General features: G+C 47.8%; 1 protein-coding gene across 2 annotated transcripts in view; it reads right to left on the reverse strand.

The window, feature by feature from the left end:
* The window catches only part of LOC135204766 (gastrula zinc finger protein XlCGF57.1-like), a 236,252-nt gene that overhangs the window by 184,313 nt on the left and 24,932 nt on the right, over positions 1-27,007 (reverse strand). Inside the window, exon 2 of one of the 2 annotated variants that reach the window (XR_010312340.1) lies at positions 15,661-15,765. The exons of the other annotated variant lie outside the window; for it this stretch is intronic. The gene's annotated coding sequence lies outside the window, so the exon portion shown is untranslated. Of the gene's footprint in view, positions 1-15,660; positions 15,766-27,007 lie in introns of those variants that run through there. 2 annotated transcript variants of the gene reach the window in all.

The following is a 27,007-nucleotide window of genomic DNA, read 5'->3' on the forward strand; positions in this document are numbered from 1 at the left end:
AAAACATGGATTTGTGGGCAAAGAGCCCCAAAGATTAGAAAGATATTGTTATCAGGTGACAGTTGTTGCCAGCTGGCAGAGAAACCATCCATCCAGATTTTCTGGCAAAAACCAGGAGAAACGGCCTTGTTCATGTCAGGAGGTTGAGTTTCTGTTTTCAAAAGTAACTTGATCTGGATTGCAACAATTGGCAAAGTCCAGGCACAGGGGATCATGATTGGACTCCGAACCTTTCAACAAAAAAGTCCCATCAATGACATGCGATCGCGAAACAACGCTTCCAATTCATGAAATGTTTTAGAGGACTGGAAAGAGTTATTTCTAGCTAATTTCTGTTGCTGCTAAGGCGAGAAGTCCTATGCTTGCAATGAAAGTCTGAATAGTCCTTTTTAGCCATGAAGGACAGAGATTGTACTACCTTTGAGGAACGGCTCTTGTGTCCTAGCACCATGGAGGGTGGGTCAGGGAGGAACTAATCTCCGTTACCTTGGAAGCAGATTTGGCAGGTTGGGTTAAAGGCAGTCTTCAGCTATTTATTTTCCATTCAGAATGAACAATGTTTGATGAGCACCTTACAAATTAGAAAAAAATATGGAGAGAAGACAAATACGGTCGAGTTTGTCTGAAAGTCATTGTAGTGACCATGGGTCAGGTGTCATGGAGCAGATGACCTACAGACTTCTGTTCTACCGGACAGTAAACAGAAAGAATGAATAAGGAGTCCCAACTGGAAACATATTTCTGTCTGAATGATTCGTTGCAGGGGTCTCCGTTCTGATGGGGTTTGGATGATAAGTAAAAATCGACCAGTAACCGAAACTCTGTGATTTATGGAGCTTAAGGTGCTGATAACAGGAAATCAACACATTATGGCACCAAAAATCGCCGATTTTATGGCGCTGGACAAGTGCCATAAAACCGGATCGCCATTACCTGAGTCCAGCGATAACCAAGGACTGCCTGTAGATCTCCCATGAGGATGGGAGATCAGTGGCCCAAGTCAGTTGAACATAAGGAATGTACAACTTGCCCTGACTGTAGCCAACAATCTAAGATGAAGAGAAAAGCTTTCTTTTGGTGAAGAGGGACGAATGAAAGAGTAGCTCTTACCCAGAGACAACCCCATTTGATGACACCACCACAGGAGGAACTAGGCCCATTTCTCCTGGCACTCAGTTGCACTGGTATGAATACGTAATACCAAGAAATTCTTTGATGGGAGTTTCGACAAGAAAACCTCTCGCATTGCATGAGGCACTGGATTAGTTTTCCAAGCCGTGAAGTGACAGGACCTCCCACAGCCTTGGCAATACCTCTCTATGTGCAGCTAGTATCATTAGTTTTATCAGATATTCAACATTAGGAACTAGTAATCTGGGAATATCCCTTGGCATGTTGGCCACCCTTGGGAGCCACCAAGAATCATCCAGGTTGATCGCCCGAATATTGGGGCAGACAAACAGATGGAAGGCATAAGCCTCGAGATTGTCCCATGGGAAGTTGAAGGCAATCTTGCGATCACTGTTCCATGGTTACCAGAAACGATCCAACAGAAGCGACCGCAGTCCTCTGTTTGGTTTCTATCCCATTGCGTGAAGTCCCCAAATACGGAGGAAATCTTCGGTAATTGTCTGGGTGTTTGGGCAAGTCTCAGTCCCCTGGAACTGTGGCCTGGACTAACAAAGCTCCGACTGAGTGTGCAGTCATCCACTCCATACACTTACACCACCAACATAATAGAGTTGAAGTTAAAGCCAGTCCCCCCCACCCAAGCCCCCGACCCCCCACCCCGAACTCCTTACTTAATGAACTAACCAGCCAATCCCCAGTTAGTTGGCAGGAGGTTTCATTCCATGATTTTGCGACAAATTGAAATCCGTGTAAAATTGTTGATAAATGGCAAATCAAGCAATTTTCAGCATTATCTAGGCTTATTGACACTGATAACTGGAGATCGGCATCACTCTTAAGTTGGGGCTCAGCACCAATACCAGTAGAGCACAATGCTTATCACAGCGCCCAATGCTTATCAGCCGGCAGCTAGACCAACGTGCCCTATAAAACTGGATCACCAATAATCAAGGCCCATAAACTCACCGGGGACCTGGTGTATACTGATGAATGGGTACTGATTGCTCATCAGCACCACAAGATTGATTATTATATATATATATATATTATATATATATATAGTATATTCATATTTATATACGTATATAGTATATTATATAAATATAAATTTTGATCCTGAAAACCACTTGAAGAAGGCGATGATCCTCCAGGATTTGAATTGATGTTTCCTGTCATTCTGGCTCACCACACCCTGAAATCACGCAACTACTCCAGGTGGTGGGCACCCTACCTCCCCGGTCTATGAATCCAAGAACAAAAAGCATCTCTAGTGTGTGTGTAGACACCACCCTTCTATTCCAATGGTTCCTGTCATATCTAGCCACCGTGGGATTAAGTCCTGTCCTCACTTTCTCCACCGGGAGAAAGAGGGGATGGGAAGGCATGGGGAGTCCCTTGCCAGAGACCAGAACTCCATCCTTCTCTGAAGGGAACTAAGGTGAAGCCGGTCATGAGGGACCAGCTTCTCCAGGGACGACAAGTGACCAAGAACGACTTGCCACTGCTGAGCTGGTTGCTCATGTTGATTGAAACAGGAACAACTGTGCTGCCTCCCTGAACCTGCCAATACACGAGACTGAGGGGAAGACTCTCACTGCTGCCATATCTATCAGCATGCCCTGGTACTGTATCCTCTGCTTGGGTATGAGATCAAACTTCTCAAAGTTTACCACAACTCTGTGGCAAAACTTGAAAGGTGATCCTTGTGCTGGAGCAACTGAGACCGAGAGCTCACCAGGACTAGCCAATTGTCAAGATACCTCATGGTGAACATTCAAGTGAATACCTGGGGAGTGGTTGAGAGCCCAAAACAGAGCACCCTGAACGGGAACACCGTCTCTATGAGGATAAAGTGGAAATACTTGCAAGAGGACCATGGATCGGTATTTGGAAACGTCCATCTCTCAGATTCACCGTAAGCATGAAGGTGGACTCACTGATGGTTGTGAGCATAGATTGTGTTGTTTCTATTGCGAAACGAGTCTGGTGAACGAATTGGTTCAGGGGAGAGAGGTCTATGACTGGTCTCCAACACCCTGTCGCTTTCTCTGCAAGAAAGACGGGTGTAAAAGCCTGGGGACCAGTCTGTCATGCATCTCTTCAGGATTGCTTCCACCTCCCCCCCCCCAAGTGCAAGGTCATTCCATGCACCAGGAATGTATGCCTGGAGATGGAATGGACTGCTTGGTGAGAGGTAGCAGAGACTTGAAGGGAAGTTGGTATCCAACCCGAAGGACATCCACTACCCAGGTCTCTGCTCTGTATCAGTCACACAATTTCCACGAGAGTACCCCTGCAGCTCAGGGGTGCCTGTGTCCTGTGGGAAAGAACCTTTGGGTCCTTCTAGAACATGGTCCTCCTGGGCTACTCTCCCAGCAGGAGGGATACCCTCAACAGAACCCCCAGGCCCCTTCTCGACCACTTGGGCACACGACCGGGTCAAATCAAGGACCAAACCCGGAATGTAAGCCTTCATGTGAGGGATGCGTTTGGTCATGACATTCAAATCACAATCCCTTCTAGAGGGGATAGGTGAGAGGGGCTGAGCACCTTTCTTGGACCTGCTGGAAGCCAAAGCCCTGACAGGAGAGGAAAGCCAAGAGCAATCACTCCAAGGGGCTAGGAGAGCAAACCCCCTCAAACAAACGTGGGCAGGGGCTATCTCGAGGAGAGGGAATGGGTTCAGGTGATCATGCCCAGAATCTATCCCCCGGGTAAGTGGGCTCATTTGAGTGAATGTGGGCGTGGGCTGAACCGGGAAGAGCGATCGCAAAATTTTGGGTGTGCACTTGGGCTGTACCCTTAATGTGCTCCAGTCTTTTTCAAGGCTCTGGCTTCTACATGCAAAGAAGACTGTGTGGGGGACCTCCCCGAAGCTTCTCCAATTGAGCGGAGTCATGAGCCAGCTACACCTGCGCTAGACCCTGACCGTGTACTTGGGCAAGCACTGGCAGGGGGTGAGGCAGCACCTTCATGCTTAGCACTCACTCTCTCACATACTGGTGTTGTGGAGGTCTGTGGGACCCCACACAGTAGTAGAAGAGACTACACCAACCCATGGACTGGTAGAGGTGATTAGGGGTTTTGAAAAAACCCAAGTACCTGGGGTGATGTGGGTCTCCTTGGAGGTCCGCCCACCTGGAGCTCCCAAGTCATGTGAGGTGCATCATGTGAGGTGCAAACATCAGTTGCTCCCTCTACTGGAATGTCAGGGGAAACTCAGGCAGAGGTAGGCTCTACACTAGTCTGGGAACGTGACCTCCTGGAACTAGTAGCAGGGACAATGGCCCCCTTGGAGACCAGCGCACCTCTGCTTGTGAACTTTGGAAGAAGAAGTGGGGAGGCGGCAGCAGATGACGAATATGACACCTTTTGGCTTCTTCATCAAGGAGTGCAAGAAAGCATCGCCCCATCCGAAGGATGGCAGTGGAAACGCAGACGCACAACCGATGGGCGTGGTGTTTGTAGGAACCACTGCCATAAAAGTGGTTCTCCATCCAATCGACACAGTCACTGTGGCAGTAATCACAATGACTGGTGCAGCAGTCACCAGAGGGCCTTGAGAGGCCCTCAGGTGGCTGAGCTAACTGTGTACCAAAGGCTCACCCGAGAGACCTAGAGAGAGCAAGTCTCTCACTCAAAGATCCTTGGTTTCTCCAACACCTGCAAAAGTTAGTATGTAGGAGAAGCCCCTCTTCACTCAGAATGGGATTCCTCCCCCTCCAAACAAACAGAGACCACAAAGCAGAAATCCTACCTTCCCATTCCCCCCCCAGGCAACTTTCGACTGATGAAACATGAAGAGAAGGGGAAAATCACTCTTGTAGGAATGACAACAAGTGTGGGAGTTTTTGCAGGAGATAGGAATGAACCAAAAGGATCTGTAACCATGGGAGTCGTCAGGGAGTGTTCCATCAGATGACACCTTAGAAGCCTTTTTCACGTACTTCTTCCTCTGCGAAAACCTCACCCATTGCACAGGGTACCAGTCACGACATTCATCGCAGACACTTTCTGGATTAAAATCATGCTCCCTGCTTTTCGTGCAAAGAATGAGGATCGACATCGATCAACGAGTGGTAATGGTTACAAGGCTTAGAAGTAGTAGCAGGGCACACATGCTTAGTACCAACCTTACACTCATCTGGCTTATCATATGATTCATGGGTCTACATATTGCAAAAATATCACACTACAATGCAATCAACCTGGTATTCGGTGGGGATAAGTAGCCACAACCACCCCACGAATAGCTAAATTCCAGAATGCTTTGACACCCCTCTAAAAATGCTCATACCTGCCTATTTTGATAGTTCAAAGACCAAAAAACCTATAAAACAATTATACACAGCTATTTTAATAGTTTTATCACAAAAAATGTATTTAATTATGAAAATTATATGAAGATATTACAATTTTAAAAAAAAAATGTAAGTTTTCAAAACAATACAAACCTGAGGTCCTTTATATTAGCAATTACTTTCAGGGAAGCTGGAGACGGCCGATAAAACTCTTGAACAATGTGTTTAGGCAATATCTACCCTCCAGTAAGCGGGTAGGCCCGCCTGCCCAGATGTAACCATTCCAATTTGCCTTTCAGTCCAGGTTTCAGATTGAGGAGTGGCATGAAGCGGACATAAATGGAATGTACATGACCTCAGGTTTGCATGGTTAGGGAAAATACAATTTACTTTTCAAAAATTATCATTTGTTCCTACACAATATACAAACTATCGGTCCTTTACATTAGGACTCACTTGTTGGATGGAGGAATCCAAGTTAGTCTCCTTGAACTGACTGGAATTTGTCACACCTGGATTGCTACTCCTGGTTGAAAGAGCAAGGACATACTGATCGGAGTATAGGAACTGCGAGATCAAATGTCAGACTTCTGAAATTCGAGGGATGGACCAAGCCATCAACTTTGTGAGCTCTCGGGCAGTGCACAGGTATCGTCATTACCAGTTGCAGAGTACATACTTCCTTCCGATCGTCTCATGAAGCCAGAAAGACACGTCCTTAGCCACTTCTTCCTTGGGCGAGTTACTACTAGTAAAAAGTCAACGACATCCAGGTTGTAGATGCTGAGCCTTTTTGGAAAGTACCGCAGCACCCTAATAGGTCAAAGAAGCAATTGATCTGGGTCATCGACTACACAGTCTAAGGAAGAGGGGATCAAAAAGGACTTGAACCTGGCAACAGATGCTTATGGATTCGAAGCTTGCTACAACATCTGATGTGGCAGGATCACAAGCTAAAAAAACAAAAACTCAAAACACATGTACTTACCATATACTTGACACACTCAGGGCGAGGAGCTGCACTGTCCGCTGGATACGGCCATCTTAACACAATACACAAACAACCAAACAAGGACAACAACAACACAACTAATTAACAATAACTATAACAAACAAGACACTACAACAATCACAACAATTACTACAACAACAACAACAACACAACAAGTCAATACACCACCTACAACATCAAGGAACCACAACAACTCGCCAACAACAACACTCAACAACTCACAACTCAAACAACTCATGTACAACACAACAGAACTCACAAGCACAACAAATTCAACAACACAGGCACATCAACCTTCAACCATACAATATCAACAATAATTCAAACAACAACTTCAAAAACACAAAACAACTGACCATCAATAATATTCAAGACTGCTGACAAAAACTGACTCTCCACCACAGGCTCTGATCACAGACTGACTCTCTGACTGACACGGCAACCGCACCAGCAGACAACCCAGAACTCACCAACAAGTAATCCAACCGCTAACCATCCATCCACCAATTACGTCCCTCCCCCCCCCCCCCTCTCTCTCTCTCTCTCTCTCTCTCTCTCTCTCTCTCTCTCTCTCTCTCTCTCTCTCTCTCACGCAACCCTCAAAGATGTTGTCAAATGGAACAAACAGATCGTTCCTCCTTACTGAGATGGAGTCTCAAGGCATTGATTCCCATCACTTGATTGCTCGCATCAAAGGAGACCCGTGAATATTGTTTATCCTCTTCGCCATGGTCAGAGCGACACGAGAGATGGTCTTAAGAGTCAGATCTCTGTCCGACAATTCTCATAATGGCAAGTGCAAAACAGAAAACAGGAATCCTAAATGACAGTCACATGCCACCGGCAACCTGAGGTCCCTGGGATGGCAAGACTGATTGAAGCTTCGCGCCAGTAGCTAAATCTCGACTGCGGAGATAAATCACAATTGTTAAAATTAAATTGTATTCCTCCCATCTATACAAACCTGAGGTCCTTTACAATAGGAATTTCTTATGGTGAAGCTAAAACATGGCCATTCAAATCTTAAACAAGGTGGGTTAGGCAGTAACTACCGTCAGGTAGTAAACATTTCCAATTTGCATTTTGGCCCAGGTTTCAGATTGAGGGGTGGTATGAGGTGGGCTTAGTGTAAAGGACCTCAGGTTTTGTATGGTTAGGCAAAATACAATTTACCCCTTTACAATAGGAAGACTCACTTATTGGAGGGAGGAATCTGATTGAGTCTCTAGAACTGACTGGAGTTCAGCATACTGGGCTGCTACTCCTGATCAAAAGAACGAGGAGAGTGCCCTGTCACAGACAAATTGATTGGAGTACAAGAACTGCCTTTTAGAAATGAGTGAGGAATAGTAAACTCGTACGAAAACATCTGGGAGGAATATTAAGAGTTGGAGGCATTAAGGAGACCCCAATGGTTCTGTGTCGCCGTCCTCACTTATCTTTCCTGGCGTCTCCTATCAGGTCTTGTTTGCCTTGAGGTTGAGGTGCTCTGAGGCGTCAACAGTGCTGATCTTTGCTGGACTTGATCTGTAGTTACCACAATGTTATCCCTTGGCAGTCCCAAAGGCTCCTCAATGGGGCATTTGTTGATTTTTACCATGTTCTTAACTTCCTCCCTCATCTTTTCAATTTCCTCTTCTGTGAAATGCTTTGGGTGATGAAATTGGATTTTTGGGTGGTCAGCTTTGCTCTTGGTATGCTAATTTTATTTGGGAAGTGTGATGGAATATCTGCCGTTCGTTACATCTTCCTCTTTATCTTGTGAACTTTTCTTCGGCATACTCCATTGCCTGTATCAATATCCATTCTTCTTCTCTGTTCCAAATACTTTTATATTCCTGTTGTTCACCTGCTTTTTTTTCCACTTGGCTTCTTTTTTTATCTTTTCTATTTTTTTCTGGGAGATATTATGAATCTGTGAGACTACTGATGTTAAAAGTCTCGTTGTGGTGGCCTGCAACCTTTTCAGCTGGTAATTCTGCTTCCTTTATTTTTTCCCCGAATACTAGGGACCATTTAACACAGTGAATTTTCAAATTACTTGAGAGAAAAAACTTCTTTGACATGTACCGAGAGTATATGGTTTTTTCTTCCATATGAGTTCTCATGTAATATTTGAGACCACGTGAAAAAGATCCCCCCAGGAAAAACAAATTTAATGACAGTCAGGCAGAGTTCATGGAAACACGTCTGCATCACACAGCTGCAAGCAAAGTGGAATGTTTACATCTGGGCAGGTGGGTCACCCGCACCTACCGGACTGTAGTTACTGCCTAACCACCTTGTTCAAGAGTTTTAACAGCCATGTTCCAGCCATGCCATAAGTAATTCCTATTGTAAAAGACCAAGGTTTGTATTTTGTGTAGGAACAAATGGTAAGTTAAACTGTCAGTCGGGCAGAGATGTTTATACTTGACTGCAGCTGAAAGTAAAGTAAGTTTATACCGACAGGTGGGCAGGGCTCACATCCCTACCATCACCAGTTAACTACAGTACAGTGGAACCTCCGTATTCGCATTCTGAAAGATTTGCAGACTCACCTAGTTCGTAGGTTTCTCTTTGGAACATATCTACCCATTATGCGTGGGAAATTTACCTGTTTCAGTATTTTTCATCAAGAATGATTCACTAATTAGTACTGTATTTTGATAAAAGTTTCATGACAAAATGCAGTTTTTGTGATAACTCTTAAAATAACAATTTGTCGAAAATTGTATTTTTTCCTAACTATACAAACCTGAGGTCCTTTAACAATAGGAAGGTAACTTAGCGGCAGCTGAACCGGTCGTAAGCTTCGAACAAGGAGGTTCGGTAGTTAACTACTTGTCCGGCAGTTGGCGGTCAGCTCAACTGCGAGAGAGGAGTCACTTTGCTTTAGGCCCAGGAAACGCATGTGAGAGGTCATGAGGTGGGACTATGTGTAAAGGACCTCAGGTTTGTATAGTTAGGAAAAATACAATTTTCGACAAATGTTATTTGTTCCGATACGTATACAAACCCTCGTCCTTTAACAATAGGAAGACTCACTTATTGGTGGGTGGAATCTGAGTCTTATGAACAGACTGGTGTTTGTCTGACCTTGGTTCCCTCCCTGGTCATAAGAGCAAAGGGAGGGAGCCTAGTCTCTGCCCAGCTGATCAGGGTTGTGCACGCAGGATCAGTGGCCAGACTTCTGGAACCAAATTTATAAGAGGAATCGAGCGTACCTCTTATAAATAGCAAATACACAAGAACTAGTTCCTACTTCAAGAGCCAATATAAGTCATGGGTTTGTCTCTTGTTGGCCTCCACTCCCCCCCTTGTTGGGAGTGGTGGATAATACTCCTATCCTACTGAAAGGGATAGGATGGAGCTCAGTTGTGTAGCTTACCTGCATCTGCTTCCTGTTCAGCGTAGTGACGACTGCGGCCCTCTGCCCACAGGTAGAGGAGGAAGAACGAATGAGTAAGAAAAGCAAGTCACACACTCTTTCCAATCGTCCATTCATGCGTCAACGGATGCGATGCGTTTCTGTCCACTCAGGTGCTGGGTAGACTACACAACATGTTGAGCAGCCACCACGGGTCCCAAGGAAAAGGTGTCCAAGGACCTGTGGGTATATCCCGAAGGTAGAAAGAAGTGAAGGTGGTTTTGGTTGGCCCAAAACCCCTGCCCGCCTTCAGAAACCTGCGCCATGGAGAAGTTCTTGAACCCAAGTACCTCTGACTTCGTGAGCTCTCGGACGAAGGGTAACGGTGTCGTCACTACCATCCGTATCGTACGCCCTCCTGATCACCTCACGCAGCCAGAAAGAAGAGTGTTTCTTGGAAACCTCTTTCTTGGTAACCCCGGTGCTAACGAAGAGCATCGACACTCGGCTGATGTCGATTCTCTTCAGATAGCGCCTTAATTGCGCCCTCACAGGACAAGCAGCATCTCATCTGCATCATTATCAGTGAAGTCCTTCAGGAGGGGATCATGAAAGACTCGAACCAGTCGTCAGGGACAAAGGATTTCCGAGTCTTCGCTACGAAGTTTTGGGATGAAATTGAGCGTCACGGATCCCCATCCCCTGGAATGCTTAACGTCAAAGGAAAGACCATGAAGTGCCCCTACTCATCTGCGCCGATGCCAGGCCCAGGAGGAAGAGGGTCTTGAGGGTCAGATCCCTGTCTGACGACTCTCGGAGTGGCTCGAAGGGTCTTTTGAGTCAAACTCCTAAGGGATGAGAGTCACATCCCACCCCGGGGACCTCAGTTCCCTGGGTGGGCAAGACCTCTCGAAGCATCCTTTAACTGCTGAGACAGAGAGGAGATTCTCTCGGCGAAGGAAAACGAGAAATCCGCCACCTGCTGAATAGTGCTCTGAGAGGAAGAGAGACCCCCGTCTCAACACCAAACCACAGAAGACGACCACCCTTCCCCTGGTATGCAGCTGCAGAGGACTGTCTGAGGTAGCCAGCCCTCTCTGTTGCTGCGCTGCGAGAAAGCTCTCACTCGCAAGAGATGGCGGATAACAGCCAGCCGTGAAGACAGGGACCCACCGAACGTGGTACCATTCTACGTGTGGTTGGCATGGGAGGTTGTGCCAGTGGGGAATCTCTCTCGGTGCTTTTCGGCAGCATAGCCACAGGTCCGGTACCAACAGCCTGAGGCCATTTGGGTGCCCACCAGGATCATCCAAAAGATTCAAGGTGACCAGCGCCCTGCTGATCACCTTGCGAATCAGACAGAAACAGGGTGGGAGGCTACACGAAGAGGTTGTCCTGTAGGTGTTGAAGAGCGTCCTCTTCAGCTGCCCATGGTCTGGCACAACCGAGTAGAAAACCTGGAGTTTTCTGTTGTGCCGGTGGCGAACAGATCCACGACTGACGCCTCCACAGGTTGAAGAGCCTTTCCGCCACGTCTGGGTGAAGGGACCACTCGGTTCCTATCACCTGATCCCGACGGCTGAAGGCTTGTCCGCTATCACTTCCTCTTGCCTGGAATGTAGCGGGCTGACAGCTCTACCGAGTGTACCACGGCCCACTCGTGCACCTGCAACGTCAACTGATGCAAACGGTAAGGGACACTAGGCCCCGCTGTTTGTTGACGTACGCCACTACCGTGGTGTTGTTGCTCATCAACACCACTGAGGTGTCCCCACAAGACGATCTTGAAACTCTTGGAGAGCGAGAAACGCTGCCTTGGAGGTCCAGGACTTGATGTGAAGGTGCTTGTCGTGATGGTTTTTCCCACACACCCTCAGCCAGCAACTCCCTCCAGGGTGTGCGCCCCATCCCTCCGGTCAATGCGTCTGAAAACAGCAACATCTCGGGGGGGAGGGGGGGGAATGCAAGAGGCACTCCTCTTTACGAGGCTCTCCCCTATGGAATCGGCACCGATCATGCCTGTTTTTCCATCGTGAACCGAGTCTACTGACGAATCACTTCAGGGGAGAGAGTCTATTCACCGGGCGCCAGCCCCCCCGAGGACTTTTCCACCAGGAAAAGTTGACTGTAGAAGCACGGCAACTGATCCCATACGATCTCCACAGCTCGTTTGCTCAGCATGGCTTCTACTTCCTACCCGAAGCACCACGTCCTGGCCGAACCAGGAACGTACGTCTGTATATTTGCACCAGTTGGAGGTGAGGGGTGGGGTGGCCGAGACTCAAAGGGTAGTAAATCCCTCCCTCCCGAAGGACATCCACTATCCAGGTCTCCGCTCCGTAGCGCTGCCATGTTGCCCATGGCTCGCCAGGCACACCCCCCACCCCCCCTTCCGCAGCAGGTGAGGGGGAATGCCATCCCTAGAATTTCCCTCCTCTCTGACTTCTTCTTCTGTTCCTCTTCGAGAGAAGGAGGACTGGGCAGGAGGGCTGGTTTACGGTTGCTCCTTACGTCGAAGTTCGAAGGCAGAGTCTTTCCTCTTGGCTTCGACTAAGCGATCGTCTTAGCAGCAGAGGTAAGCGCTAGCTAAACTCTTGGCTTAGCCACAGTCGTCGAGTTGCCCAGCCACCTTCGAGACTGCCTGGTGGACTAAACGGTCCACTTTCATCATGCGCTGCTGTTCACCGCAGCGGTTCCACCATCTCTCTGAGAAGAGATAGGAGGCACTCCGCACCGGTCCGTTGCGAAGACCCAGGCCGCCCCTCTATCCCCAGCCGCCCTGGTTACTCGAGTGAGGACAGCGTCCCTAGGCCTCAGAACCAGGGTTGGCCCACAGGTTAGCCGTCTGGTGGGGCCAGGTGAGGACATAAGCCCTACCTCCAGACTGGCACAGTTTCACAAAAAGCCGGATCCCCTTCAGAGTGATGTTTCCCGAGGAGGCCGCGGCTTTTAGACACTGTTGAGGGACCACAGGTCTATCCAAGAGACTGCTTGAATACGCCATGGCGGTAGATTCCAAAGCAAAGTGCCTCTTTGCTGCGAGAACCAGAGGTTCTCCGACAGGAGCTACTGAAGGAAGACAAACCCCCGGATTAGCCTAGCTTAGCTCTGGGTTTACCTGTTTGGGGGCGGCAGGAGGTCCTCTGATGGCACATAAAAGTGCCCTCTGTCGCGGTAGAGGTGGGGGAAGGAGCTTGGACGACCTGCCAGACCCCGGAAGCGAACCCTCCTATCCGGGAGACGAGCATCCACCTGGTTCGCACACTGTCGCCAAGGCTGAATCACGCAGACCCACCGTCGCCCTGGGTTCCTTTTTTGGGTCCCCAGACGCTCCAAACCCAATGTAGGCTCGGAAGGTGGGAGTGGCGATCCTTCCCCGAGTCATTGTGCTGAATGAATCAACGCAACAAGCTCAGCGAACGACCTCTGGATCTCGGGAGTGACTGCGTCCTGTGGTGAACGCCCTCCCGAGACCCTCCTCCTTCCACAGAGGAAACCACACACACCCCTCATTGTTTCCTCCTGCCACTTGCGCGTACGATCTGGTCGGTGCCTAGGACCGTGCCAGGTTCGTAGGGCGTCGTGGCGGGATCGCGTGGAGCGCGCCCGCCCCTCGTGATCACTCCTGATCGCCTCACTCTTCCCCGGTGTAGGGATAGAAAAAAAGAGGTAGACCTTGACGCTCCCCCCCCCCCTTGCCCACCGGCAGACCAGTGTGCTGGCGGCTGTAGGCGATCGCCAACCCGCAGTGGCGATCGAGCTGCAGGCCTGGTCAGCGGCTCTCCCGGGGATAGCGGCTTGGACCAAGACAGCAGTGACTGTCCCGAGCGTCAGAAGAGCTGCTGCTGGTCTCCCGGTGGGAGCGGCGGGTCAGGGACTGGCAGATCCCGCTGTCGCGGTGGGAGCGAGGCCTGTCCTCCACGGCACGTCACGCCGCTTGGCTGGTCCAGGTGACCGAGGGGGACCGCTTCCTCGCCTCAGCCCGCGGCCGGTATGGGACCATCCGCGTCAACCCATGGTACCAGCGGAAGGACCTGGGGTGGGGACACACACCACGGCAGGAACTGGGTACTGGAGCGGCAAGCAAATCTCAGGAACAGAGGCGGGTCAGGAACCAGTGGCATCCTCTGTACTGGGAGCAGGTCAAAGGAGAGCTTCTTGGGACACCGCAAGTCAGGGCTGGAGCATAGCGGCAAAACCAGGTGGCGGCATCACAGTATACCTCTTCACCTCTGGCAGCCGCGCGCTGAACAGCAGCTGTCAGGGTAACAAGCAAGGCGTGCTGGGTGGAGCAGCATAGCCAGCATGGATACCGTCGTGGTCGTGGGTAGTGGGTTGGACCATGAGTTACCGGCCTGGTCCCTCTCACTAGATGGCTAAGCAGCCCCTGAACACTCAGTGTCCCCTGGAGCCCCAGCGAGTACCAGCCCGGCCGAGATCGTCCCCCGTGGCAAGCAGTCTGAGGAAGAATCATAGTCGGGTTAGTAGGTGGGGGTTTCCCCTCGCCAAGGGGGGGACAGTTTTCCCACCCCGAGCGAACGGACGATCCCGGAATACAAAACTGAACATTTGAGATACTAGCCCCCACCCCCATGCTCACTGATTGGAGAGAGAGAAGGAGCGAGATACCCCACCTCCCCGAAGGGGAAGGAGCCTACAAGGGAGCTAATGATGGGAGTAAGAAAGAAGAAGACATGTCCGTGACCAAGGAGTACCCGGAGATCCTCCGATGACTCCCTGGCTGGCTTACGTGGTTTCTTCCTCCCTCCCCATAGCACTCCCACTGCTCCTCTGACCAAACAATGCAAAACATCACATGGCTCGGTGCGAGAGCATTCTCGCCCTCGGCACCAAGTGCACATTCATGAGGATCTACCTCTACAGAGGACCGAACGGCCCCCAACACTTACGGCCCCTCCCCACACAGGGCACAATCTGTGACTGATGGGAGGGCGAGGGGGTCTCTCCGGCTATTGGGAATCCATAATAATTCGCAAATCACTTCAGTATGAATACACAAAACAAACACGTACCTACGTAGCTTTGCACAATGCACACTAAGTAGAGAAAAAGAGAAAGCCTTCACAGAAAACCAAGATAAACGACTTCAAAGCGGGCAGAGAGCGAGCAGCACGTCTATCCACCAGCGTGGCTGAACCCAAAGTGACTCCTCTCCTCGCAGTCGAGCTGACCGCCACTGCCGGACAAGTAGTTAACTACTGAACCCCTAGTTCTAAGCTTACGACGGTTCAGCTGCCGCTAAGATAACCTTCCTATTGTTAAAGGACCGAGGGTTTGTATACGTATCGGAACAAATATTCATGTATAAGCCTTTTTAGAAGGGTTTTCTTTTGTTTGAACCAACAAAATAGGCAGCTCTAAGCAGTTTTAGAGGTTTTAAGTACTTGTGGTTTTTAGCTATTTGCGCAGGGAGGGTGTCTAGTACACGTCCCTTGTGAATAACGGGGTCCAGGTCTGTACCTTGTTTTACAAGTTAAAAAGCCAGTACAGCTTGCACTGAAAGTCATATCCTAATGTAAAGATCAAAGCTTTGCATTTGTGTAGGAACAACACGTTATGCTGCCAGTCACTTATTATTCCGACTCAGCTAGATTTCCACCTACAACAACAAACTGTAGGAACTGATGTGTCTAACTTGATTGGAGACTGCCTGCACTCTCATATGACAGATGAAGATTGTATCCTTGTGGAGGAAATTATTTCGTTTTTTTTAATTCTAATGCCAAGAGAGTTAGTAAACCTAAACAGAAAGTTCCTAACCTCACGAGTTAAACTAACCATCACAACAACAGTATCATAAACATACAAATGATCATCCTAAATATCTTTTTAAATTACTTCAGAAGTTCCAAACAAGATCAAGAAATACACTTCTTTTTGACAATTATTGTTCTTCAACTTCAATTTCTGAGGACCCTGACTAAGTTTGCATTTGGTGCGTCACAACTTATCTGCAAGATAAGGAAACTGATCATTATAAAAATACAGGACATGAATTAGGATTACATTAGTATAAAGGCTTTCATTTTTCCCCGAATAACAATCGAAATACTACAACATACTACAGACCAAAGCAAATGTATCCGTAAGTCCCCAGTTCAAGCATCTCTCAGGCTGTCTGAAGCATGAAGTTTTCATAATAAAACTAATATTGTAAAACTTACCTGAATTAGCCCTGGTCACTGACTAGCCCACACTATATCCCCACATATTTACCCACTAAGTGGGTAATTTTAACTGTCAGCATTACCAACACTGCAGGTAAAATCTAGTCGTATGAGTTACCTGTGTTACTGTTGGCAACGCTGCTGCAAATATTGGCCACCAAGGCCTACCTCTTCAATTGAACCATTAACTATCAAACTGAAGTGGGGAGGAGGGTGGGAATCATTCAGGTGTTCAGGTAAGTATCACAATATTAGTTTTATTATGAAAACTTCATAAGCAATACACTCCCTGAACACCTGAATTAGCCTGATTGACAAAATTTTTAATGGAGGTGGGATAATATGATATTGTATGATACAATTAAGTTTGTTCATACTTACCTGGCAGATATATATATAGCTGATTTTTCCGAATCCGACAGAAATTTAAACACTTACGACACACGCAGTGGGAGTCAGGTGGTTAGTACCCATTCCCGCTGCTGGGAGGCGGGTATCAGGAATCATTCCCATTTTCTATTCATAATTTTTCTTTCCACTGTCTCCTGATGGGAGGTGGGTGGGTACTTGATTATATATATCTGCCAGGTAAGTATGAACAAACTTAATTATATCATTACAATATCATTTTGTTCATGAAACTTACCTGTCAGATATATATATAGCTGAATCCCACCTTTGGTGGTGGGAGTAGACAGAATAGAAGATTTTAGGAAACATATATATGCAGATAATTGATATCTTGGTTCCTTACCTGTTAGCATAGCTGACTTCGTGGTTACTGCCGCGTAAGTCTGCTTGTGCTACTAGAGTTGCCAGCCAGCAAGGTAGAGACCTATAGCTGGTGCACTCCAGATGATCTGTCAACCAGGGGCGAGACCACGACGTGACTAGACCACTGACCATACAAATGAGGGCAACGAAGTAAAACCAAACCACCTGGCGTAGCCTACCAAAAGTATCCCACATAGACTAAGCTAATGGAAGGGAGATCCGCCGCAGGCGGTCAACCACAACCATAACACAAGTTAAAAACTCCCCTAAACCATTAAAGGATAGGATGAGCGCTACCTCCTGCCCCCAAAACAGTGTCTGCAGCGATGTATGGTCCGAGCGAGTAACAATTTTCGTATGTTGCTTTCACTCACCTCCCGCAGGTAGTGTGAAGCGAACACCGAATTGCTTCGCCAATAGTGCGCCCAAAATATCTTTGATTGCCATATTTTTGTGAAAAGCCACCCCGAAGTAGCAATAGCCCTCAACTCGTGGGCTTTCACTTTCAGAAGCTCCATGTCACTTTCACTACACTTTTCATGGGCTTCCTTAACCGTACTTCTTAAGAAGAACGCCAGTGCATTCTTCGACATCGGAAGATCTGGTTTCTTCACAGAGCACCACAAGTTCTCCGAAGAACCTCTGCATGCTCTGGTTGTCTGCAAATAAAACTTGAGAGCCCTGACAGGACACAGGACTCTCTCAGCTTCAGGTCCCACTAGCTCCGACAACCCTTTGATCTCGAACGTCCTCGGCCAAGGGTTGGAAGGGTTCTCGTTCTTTCCTAAGAACGTAGGACTTAAGGAACAAACTGCACTATGATCCTTGAACCCAAAATGCTTGCTTATGACTTGAATTTCGCTAACCCTCTTCGCCGTCGCCAGAGCGGTTAGGAAAATGGTCTTCTTAGTAAGATTCCTAAGCGAGGCTAAATGGAGCGGTTCAAATTGACTCGACATGAGAACTTAAGTACCACGTCTAAGTTCCACGATGGTACTTTCGGTTGGAGAACTTTCACAGTCTCAAATGATCTAATGAGATCAAGATGTCTCTATCATTCGCTAAGTCGAGTCCTCTATGCCTGAAGACCACAGAAGCACGCTTCTGTAGCCTTTAATCGTGGGGAACGGCTAGTTTCGCTTATTTCCTAAGGTGAAGAAGGAAATCTGCTATCTGGCTCACAGAGGTTGAGGTGGAGGAAATGCCCTTCCTTCTGCACCAACTTCTAAAGACAGGCCCACTTTGATTGGTAAACTGCGATTGAGGGCCTCCTTGCGGTGGGCAATCGCCGTTGCCACAGGTCTTGAAAACCCCTCGCTCTGGCCAACTTCTTGATAGTCTGAACGCAGTCAGACTCAGAGCGGGGAGGTTTTTTGTGGTACCTCTCGAAGTGGGGCTGTCTGAGTAGATCTTTCCTTAGGGGCAGAGTCCTTGGAAAGTCTACTAGGAAGGACATCACCTCCGTGAACCAGTCGACCGATGGCCAGAAGGGGGCGATGAGGGTCATTCTCGCTCCTTCTGATGCAGCGAACTTCCTCATTACTTCCCGAGGATTTTGAATGGGGGAAAAGCGTAAATGTCTAGTCCCGACCAATTCCACAGTAGGGCGTCTACTCGCCACTGCTCCCCGGGTCAGAACTGGGGAGCAATACAGCGGAAGTCTCTTCGTTCGGGAAGTTTGCGAAAACGTCCACATGAGACTTCGCCCAAATCAGGATATTCTTCGCGATGGCGAACAGAGAAGGAGAGTGAGTTCCCCCTGTTTCCTGAGGTATGCCAAGGCTGTGGTGTTGTCCGAGTTTATCTGAACCACTTTGTTGGAGACTTCCTCTTGGAAGAACCTTAGAGCAAGGTAAACCGCTGAAAGTTCTTTTAGATTGATGTGCCAGGACACCTGTTCCCCTCTCCAGTGCCTGACACTTCTCTCCCTCCCAGTGTTGCTCCCCAACCCGTGGAGGACCGCGTCGGAGAACAACACTAGGTCGGGGTTCCGAAGCTTGAGCGAAAGTCCTTCCGCAAGCTTCTTTGGATAACCAACCACCATTTGAGGGTGCTTTTTCACTTCTTCCGTCAAAAACAAGACCTCTTCTAGATCCTGTTTGCGTGACCAATTGCTTGAGAGGAAGAACTGAAGTGGTCGGAGGTGCAACCTTCCCAAGACAAACAAACTTCATCCAGAGGAATGGTCCCCAGCAGACTCATCCATTCCCTCACCGAGCATGTTTCCTTCCCTAGAAAGGCTGACACTTTGTCTAGGCATTGAAGTTGTCGCCCCTGGGACGGAAAAGCCCGAAAAGCCACTGAGTCCATCTGAATCCCCAGATAGACTAAGGATTGAGAAGGAGTCAGATGCGACTTTTCGAGATTCACCAAGTCCAGGGACCTCCCTAACGACAGAGTCGTGTGAAGGTCTTCGACACTAGTCTTGCGATGAGGCTCGAATAAGCCAGTCGTCTAGGTAGAGAGAGATCCTTATTTCCGCAGATGGAGCCACCTCGCAACGTTCTTCATAAGAACGGTGAACACCATCGGCGCCGTGCTGAGAACCGAAGCAGAGTGCCCTGAATTGGAAAACCTTCCCTTTCAGGACAAACCGCAGGTATTTCCTTGATCGGGGATGGATGGGGACGTGAAAGTATGCGTCCTGAAGTCTAAAGAGACCATCCAATCCCCCGGTCTTAAGGCTGCAAGCACGGATTGAGGTGTCTCCATCTTGAACTTCTGCTTGGTAACGAAGCGATTTAGACTGCTGACATCCAGAACGGGGCGCCACCCCCCTGACTGCTTCGGCACTAGGAACAGACGGTTGTAAAACCCCGGAGAACTCCGGTCGAAGACCTGTTCCACCACCTGCTTCTCGATCATTTGATCTAGTAGATCGTGAAGCACTTTCTGCTTTTCTCCCTGATACGAAGGAGACAAATCCTTTGGTGTCGAAGACAGCGGGGGTAACATCAGGAAAGGAATTCTGTACCCCTTCTTGACGATGTCCAGAGACCAAGTCGTCGGCACCTCTCTCTTCCCATGCTTTCGCGAAATGTAGAAGTCTGGCTCCTACCGGTGGCTGAAGGACTTCCCTCTCACTTCTTGCTCTTGGAAGGAGCGGGAGTCTTGCCTCTGAAAGAGCCTCTTTCCGAGAGGCTGGCTTCGAGGAAGAAGCAGATCGAAAAGGGCTTCGATTTCTTCAAAGCAGAGGACCCAGAAGACGAAGTAGTAGTAGGCTTCCTAGAAGACTGTGCCAGAAGGTCTTGGGTTGCTTTCTCCTGGAGACTGGCAGCTATGTCCTTTACCATAGACTGTGGGGGAAGAGATGTTCTGAGAAAGGAGCGAAAAGAAGATCCGCTTTTTTGCGCTGGTGAGACCGACTTTGCAGTAAAATTGCAAAAAAGTGCTCTCTTCTTAAGCAGTCCCGTGCTGAAATGAGCAGCCAATTCCTCAGAACCATCCCTGGCGGCCTTGTCCATGCAAGACAATACACTGGACAGCTCCCCCAGACTGATGGAATCAGAACTCCTGGACCTGGCATCCAATACTCCTAGGCACCAGTCAAGAAAATTAAAGACCTCTAGTGTCCTGAAGAGGCCTTTAAGGTGAAAGTCTAACTCACTATGCGTCCAAGAGACCTTAGAGGAAGACAGAAAGATCTTCTGGCGGCATCCACAATACTACACCAAAGTCTCCTTGAGCTGAGGCTGGAAGCTTAACTCCGACGTTTTCTCCCGTCTCATACCACATACCAGCTTTGCCACAAAGTCTTTGAAGGTGGTAAAGCGAAAGAAGTCTTGCCTGAAGCTTTCCTCTTTTCCATCCAATCATGGACCTTTCGAAAAGCTTGCTTCGTAGAAAGCGATTTCTTCATTTTCACAAAGCCCGAGATCTTAGTAGCTTTATTTGGATGAACGAAAACTGAGAGGGAGGAGTACGTGGAGCTTCAGGTTGGAAAGTGTCTGCAAAGACTGACTGTAGCAACGAGTCAAACCTTGTAGTCCGTCGAAACTGGAGCCAACTGCTGTTCTTCGTCCACTTCGACGAAAGCGTCACTAATTTCCTCTTCAGACACTGGAGAAAGTCGGAGGAAGTAAAGAAGAGTCACGAGCTTTCTCAAAGAGAAAGAGCGGTGAACAGGAAGAGTTCCCGCTTCCGCTTGCGCTTGTGGAGTGGAAAACTGACGTCCGTAGGGGCGCGCGCTTGGCGTCCGAAGCCAATCTACTGGCGCCGACTGAAGCGCGCTCGACCGCAACAGGTGTACACCTGCCGTCCACTGGCGCGCGCCTGAGCGTCCACTGGCGCGCGCCGAGCGTCCACTAAAACGCGCTGAGCGTCCACTGGCGCTCGCTTACCTTGCACCGAATCACGCTCGGCGTCCACTAAAGCGCGCTTGACTTTCACAGAAGCGCGCTCGGCATCTAAAGAAACGCGCTTCTTATCAACAAGTTTCGTAGCAGCGGAAACAACCGCTTCACGAGAGCGAAACGAAACGAATTTCTCGCCTCCTCTAGAAAGTTGCTGGGGAGCAGAACGAACTCTAGAGGGAGACTCAAACGGAGAGAGAGACGAGCGAGAGAGGGAGAGGGAGAACGCCTCGACCTCTTCACAGGAAGATTGTCATCCTTCTTACGGCGACGTGGAACAGTCTCTCTCGAAGAAAAAACATCTCGAAGTTGCTGCTGAAGAGACTGGAGAATCTTGCTTGTAGGTGAAGCCTCCTTTTCTGGGGAGGGGCTGATCCTGTGAGCAGGCGAGTGGGCGAGGGGACGCCTTCTTCCTACTCCCAGGAACCGCCACTTCACGCACCTTAGAGCGACTGCGGCGCTCGAAGAAACATCTAGGAAGACCTCCGCCTCCGAATAAACTCCTTACGCTTCTTCTGCGGAGGAAAAGCAGCAAACGCACTATCAGGCGACGAGCAAAGTTCCGGAGAACAACTTGGACGTGAAGCGTCCGAACGCGAGCCGTCCTTTTCAGCGGACGTGATGCGGTATGAGAGCTCCACCACCCCTTGCGCGGGGAGGAAGCTTCAGAAGAAGAAAGCACTCCTTGAGAAGACGTGCACGCGCACGCTCCTTGGCAGTCTGGGTAGGTTCGTCAGAAGCTGCCGAGGCACCCAGATCGGTGGGTGTTTCCTCGTAACCCTCCTTCGACTTTCGACATGCTCTCTCCCCGTAATCTGGGAGTCAAGCAGAGGTCTAGGTCTAGAGGCGGAATGAGGCCGATCTGACGCACCCTCCACTACACAAGGGGCACTTTCACTGCACTTCTCTTCACTTTTGCTCTCCAGAGCTAACACTTTTGATTCTAAGTTACGAATCGATTCAAGAATCAGCGATAAAGTATTACCTTCTACCGACACTGTTTCAGGGGCCGGAGGCAATACTACAGGGGTAGGAGCATAATCTACAGAAGGAGGGTTAGCAGGAGAATCATTAAAAATCTAGCCTACCTGAAACACTCCTGGAGGAAGACCTCCTTAACCTATCTCGCTCAAGTTTCTTTAAGATAGGTTTCATACGCCTTCCATTCCGACTCTGTTAATCTTTCACACTCCTTACAACGACTTTCAAACGTACATTCATTCCCCCTGCAAACTTTACAAACGAATGTGGTCCACTGAAGCTTTCAGTAGCCTACCTCTACATTCGGACATGAACAAAATCTAGCGCTAGCAGAACTAGACCCTGACATCTTGATCAAAGAAAAATCAATACCAAATTCAATCAATTCAAAGTCAACGTGTGCCAAGCCACCGATCCAATTCAGATACCAAAGAAAAAACCAAAAGGGATACTCAAGTAGCTAGTAAGTTTCCAAAATCTGGACGGAGGTGCTGCAAACAGGTGTTTTCAGCACCGGCGACAGAAAAATTATGAATAGAAAATGGGAATGATTCCTGATACCCGCCTCCCAGCGGCGGGAATGGGTACTAACCACCTGACTCCCACTGCGTGTGTCGTAAGTGTTTAAATTTCTGTCGGATTCGGAAAATACAGCTATATATACGTATATCTGACCAGGTAAGTTTTCATGAACAAACTAGTAATTCAGCCCGACTTGTCCACGAAGCATACTCAGGTAACTCATACTCAACCTACCTGTATGTATCCTCACTTAATCATCTAACTCGGTAGGTTAGGATGTTTGCAAAAAGTACCTCAATGTCAGTGCTGATTCCAAGGTACCTTCTGAGTCAGAAGTACCTCCCATGTCATAATCTATACTTCTTATTCATGGAAGTAAAAAGCAAATCTCTTCACCTAGTTGTTCAACTCGGTAGGTGATGGATGCTTGCAGAGGAAGTACCTTACCATCAGTGTTGAGTTCAAAGTAGTGCCTGAGTCTGAAGAACCTCCCATGTGGTATTCTATACCTCTCATGTATGGAGGGGAAATGGTGAAACTCCCATGTGGCTATTCAGCCTCTCATGTATGGAGGAGAACTTGAGTGTGCAGGACCTTCGAGTTCTCTACTGCTCACTGACGCAGATGGCTGTGCTGAAGAAGTTGTAGCTATTCCAACATGACCATCGGGATCTGCCTAACCTCAAGGACCTCAAGGAACAATACACTCAGTCTAAGCTTGACCAACAGAAACACTCGAGTTCATTTAGACTATCACTGACTACTTAAACTTCTAACATCCTAACGTTACAAAGCTAATTATAAAACTAAGTCGACCACAACGAAATCCACACTGACTCTCAAATAACCGCCTCCAAGATCACCTACACTGAAAAATTCCTCCTGAAAGCGGAAGGGTAGCCATCCAGGATACTTTGCGGCCATGAATGCGAAGCCCAAAATCGAAAGCTCCCAAAGCGATGAAGAACCAACTGACACTTGACTAAACACCCCTTGCAAGAAGAAATTAATTGCACTTTGAAATAGAATGAGATGGACACCTAGGGGTAAACCAAATAAAATTCTCGGACAAGGTAAAAGTTCCTCAGTACGTGACAAACTTTGAGAGCTTGAACAGGACACAGCAGCATTTGTGATCCATCACCTGCCATATGATCATCCAATGATGCTGCTGCGACTCTACTTATGACGACAATGACACAAAATTGACAATCGAGGAGACATCTCGTTTCTAAAAGACTGTTGCTGAGCGCAAGAGGCACCCTCAACAGAACCTTCTTATGAATGTCTGGATAGTGCTGAGGCAGATGATTTAACAAGAAGTCCCTCCTCTCCTTGACAAGAATGTAGTACAGCCAGCCACAATGTTAGTCTGGTATGCTAAACCTATTGAAACGTAAGTGATAAGGTTGTCAAACAGTCCAGGATCTGAGAAACACCCATCAACTCTCACAACATCCACATAGATTGGGACAAAGCCTCCGACTGGCTGTGAAAGGTGTCTTCCAAATACAAGCCTCACGATTCTGTAACCCCTACCACATGAATCAATGAAAGAACCCAAGAGAGAAGAGCCTCAACAGATTCGTAAAGTGGAACTCGGACACCGCTACCTCATACAGAACACTCCTGATTAGGAAGCAAGGTTGAAACCAGTCTACCTGGGCCCAAAGTGATGCTAGCCTAGAATTGCCTTCCCAAAACTGCCCGACTCAGCCGAAACCAGATAAACTTACTTGCTGTTTGTGAGACTACTGGTTAGGTTGAATACAACGTATCAAATATTGCTTGAATTAACTGTGAGGTTCCTCCAGAGCCTGGACTGCGCAAAGGAGAGATGGGAACAAAGTCCACCATCCCATTTATACTCGCTTTCCTTTGCTGGAGAAACAAAAACCCACAACTAGCACCCGATTCTCTCTTCACAGGAAAAGCAGAAAGACCAAACACCCACAAGAACCCAGGACTTGCTACACCTGGCTGCTCGATACCAACACCTGACAAACATGATCCCATCATATTTGAGCCAACCGATCCAGTTGCGCAACATACCAAGACAATGATAAACTCCTAACTCCTAAGCAAGTCGTACTTGACTGCGCAATTCCGCAACCCCCCCCCCCCCCCCCCCCCCCCCCGACACGATGACGTAACACCTGTCCGACTGCTGTACCCCCCACAAGAGCCAACCGTCCTCAGTTCCACAAATTGTGTACGAACTAAATACTATGACATAACCCTAAGCTTGTCTCACTTGACTGCGCATACCCAATGATGATAACATAACACCTGTGCCAAATATACCTTGGTGATGAAAGCCCACCCCTAAGAGTCAACCACACACAGTAGCACCAAACTTGTACCAACCAAGACTATGAAATAACCTTGAGCCAGTCTCACTCGACTACAAAACCCCGCACCAGCCAGTGACTATAACATAACACCTGGCCAACTACAAACAGGCGAGCAACGCCCCCTAAGAACCAAGAGGCCGCAAAACACGATCCAACAAATGCTGGTTACACCATTACTAAACCAGGACGAGAGTCCGGAGCTGAAGCTTTATTGATCAAGTGAGGGAAGGAGGTACTCCCAGAAACCCCGCAACCAAGGCCAAACCCACACTGAACCCCTTGAAGAAGGACAGAAAAAGCTGCAGGAAAAGGTTGAGAAAGAAGAAAAAGGTGAGAAAAAGGAAATGGCCACGCTCGGAGTAACCACCGGAGCACCTAACGCCGCATTGTTCAGGTGGAGAACCAACTGTGAAGCACATAAAAGTTCCTTTAATGACAGGTTACGCACTGTGAACCAATGGGAGCTGCAGTAAGGAAACTACCAGCTACCCTAACGAAAGGAGGCCGAGGGCACAGAAGGTACTATGGTGTAGACGAACTGCCAACGGCCCGTAGGGCCCCACAATAACTGCGGTAGGCACGTTACGTCTCAAACCCCGAAAGTATAAAAATGGAAGCAAAAGAAGGAAGATTACCTGCTACCCTATTGAAAAGAGGGGATGAAGATACAACTGGTACTGATACAATCAATGAAGGTGCGGATGAATTGCCAACTGACGTAACCCCCCGCAAGAACCACAGAGGACACTACATCTCAAACCCAGTAAAGGATGAATATACGGAGTTGTGGAAGATTCCGCAACTGCCTGTGAAGCATCCAAACCAGCAGCCTGAGAACTACTGGACCCATGGAAGGTGCTAAGCAGACAGCCCCACCCATATTACTTCCCTCAACCCCGAAGAGAGAGGGAGTTGTCGAAACCCCCAAAATTTTAGGATTGAAACGAAGAAAACTCTTTGATCTGCTATGTTAATGGCAAAGAAAACAGGATGAGCGAGAGAAGACTCCAAAGCGACCTCTGAAGAATGACCAGATACAGAAGATTGTGCAAAGACATTAGAAGAAGTTCTAGAAGAAATTGGGAGAGAAAGAAACTAGACCGACTCTGTTCCCCATGATAATCTTGACAAACATCATTAGAAAACTCAGGAAAATTCTTCAAGACCTGATTTTGAATACAGTCCATATTCAAGCTACTGTAATTCATCCTACGATAATTCAATTTTACGATGGGGTTAGTAATTAAAATCGGCACTATTTCATTTTGAAAATAAGTCTTTCTATATCTCAAGCACAGCTGGCGCAGGAAGCAGTTTGCAATCAGGCAGTGAGAAAGTTGAGTTGAATATAGAATTTTGGCCAAAGGTCAAGTATTGGGACCTATGATGTCATTCAGCGCTGAAAAGGAAATTGACAGTAAAAGGTTTGAAAGGCGTAAGAGAAAAAAACCCCTCTGTTGCACATGAATCTTACGAGAGGGTAGAAACTAAGATGAAGAAAGAGAATATGAAAAGAGGAAAGTAAAAAGGAAGGCAGAGAGAGAGAGACCAAATTACAATCGTTTAACTTCTCTACCTCCATATCTTTACACCATCTACTAAGTTAATAAGTATTGTCTTAACGATTTACTTGTTGTGCTATAACCATGTACAGCCATGATCAACCGAAAGAGAAACTACATTGTTTGCTAATATGACTGAATCCGTTAGCAACATCTGTTTATTGTATTCAATCAGCGTAGGACAATAAAAATTACCATAGGTATGTTATAAATGGTGTAATATAGAATAGGACCAAAATAATTTATGTAACCACTTTACTTACTGTGAGATTGTCATGGCAATATAATTGTAACTGTAAATGTAGCTGGAGCTGATAAGGTAATAAATACTACGTGCATTGGCAACATGGATAAAACCCCCAAGCTTTTACAGTGGTGCCTCGACATACGAAAGTCCCAGCTTACGAAAAATTCAAGTTACGAAAGCAAATACGAAGATTTTTGTGGCTCTACATACAAAAATAGTTCAGGTTACGAAAGG

The sequence above is a fragment of the Macrobrachium nipponense genome, chromosome 47, assembly GCF_015104395.2.
Source record: "Macrobrachium nipponense isolate FS-2020 chromosome 47, ASM1510439v2, whole genome shotgun sequence".
In the NCBI taxonomy this organism is placed as follows: Eukaryota; Metazoa; Arthropoda; class Malacostraca; order Decapoda; family Palaemonidae; genus Macrobrachium; species Macrobrachium nipponense.